The sequence below is a fragment of the Octopus bimaculoides genome, chromosome 20 (assembly GCF_001194135.2).
Source record: "Octopus bimaculoides isolate UCB-OBI-ISO-001 chromosome 20, ASM119413v2, whole genome shotgun sequence".
NCBI classification, from domain to species: Eukaryota; Metazoa; Mollusca; class Cephalopoda; order Octopoda; family Octopodidae; genus Octopus; species Octopus bimaculoides.
The window spans coordinates 41,305,982-41,307,113 of record NC_069000.1 but is presented as its reverse complement, the minus strand read 5'-3'; the positions used below and the strand labels follow the sequence as shown (position 1 = coordinate 41,307,113).

At 37.2% G+C, this 1,132-nt stretch overlaps 1 protein-coding gene across 1 annotated transcript in view; it reads left to right on the top strand.

The window, feature by feature from the left end:
- The window catches only part of LOC106876588 (uncharacterized), a 10,855-nt gene that overhangs the window by 6,865 nt on the left and 2,858 nt on the right, over positions 1–1,132 (top strand). The gene's annotated exons all lie outside the window — the stretch shown is intronic.

Genomic DNA, 1,132 nt, shown 5'->3' with positions numbered 1-1,132 from the left:
TATATATATATATATATATATATATATATATCTACGTTAAATTATAGATAGGGGCTAGACTGAAAACCATCATAGCGATCAAGAATTTCAGGCTGACAAGCTTTGGATTGTAGATATCAAATAACGAGGCTGCTAACTGGTGATCAATTGTACTGGCTACGGATGGTGGTATTGCAAGTGAGCTGAAAAGTGGCAGCTTGACTAACATTAACTAGAGTGCGCAATGATTGTAGCTATGGACTAAATTGTATAGAGTCTATTAGAATTGATGACAGTGATTGTAAACGATTAATGAAATGAGCACACAATGTACAATGAGGACTGGACAAATCAAATACTGTAACTAATGGAAAAAGCTAAGGACTATAATTATTAATTAAGAGAGACTAAGTATTACTGAGAGAACACAACTGAGTACAGAGTGCATTTCGATTCTTTCTCCGCCTTACCGAAATCGTCCTATCGCTAAAATCTTGCTCTTTTCAGGCACTACATCTCCTTATTAATTGTCCAGTAGATCCTTCTAAGGTAATTCCGAAACTTCCAATTCAAAGCTGCTGCTTCCAACCGCTCTGCCAATCAACATCACATTCTTTAAAAATGCTCTCAATTTGCTCTCTATAAACCCTACACATATCCTTTATCGGTCGCCGACTCCGCTATCCATTGATCTTAAGCACTACGTCATCACTGAACCTCACAATTTTTCCTCCCACCTCGTTCATGCATTGTATGAAATATAGTCTGTGTGATCAGAAAGAGTATGTAGGTCTGATTCGTCCGAGACTAACCGAGAGGTTTAGCCTCTCACTCTCGTATGATCGACTAAATAACATTTCATCATCGGTTACCCACCACTTCTCTGCATCTCGTCGTCTCTTGTGTTGTCCTACTCAACCACCTACAATTTCCATCACCAAAAATATCTCCGTTGAGACGTGAACATCTTTTTCATTTCGGGAAAAGACGACTACATGCGTCACAAAATCGGTTTCTTTTCTCCATCTATTGATATACACGCAAAAACCCCAACCCCATGCAAACGTACATAATAATCCACGTCATAAACAGAAATACTTACCCGAATACAAACAACATATATATATATTTATATATATATATATATATATAT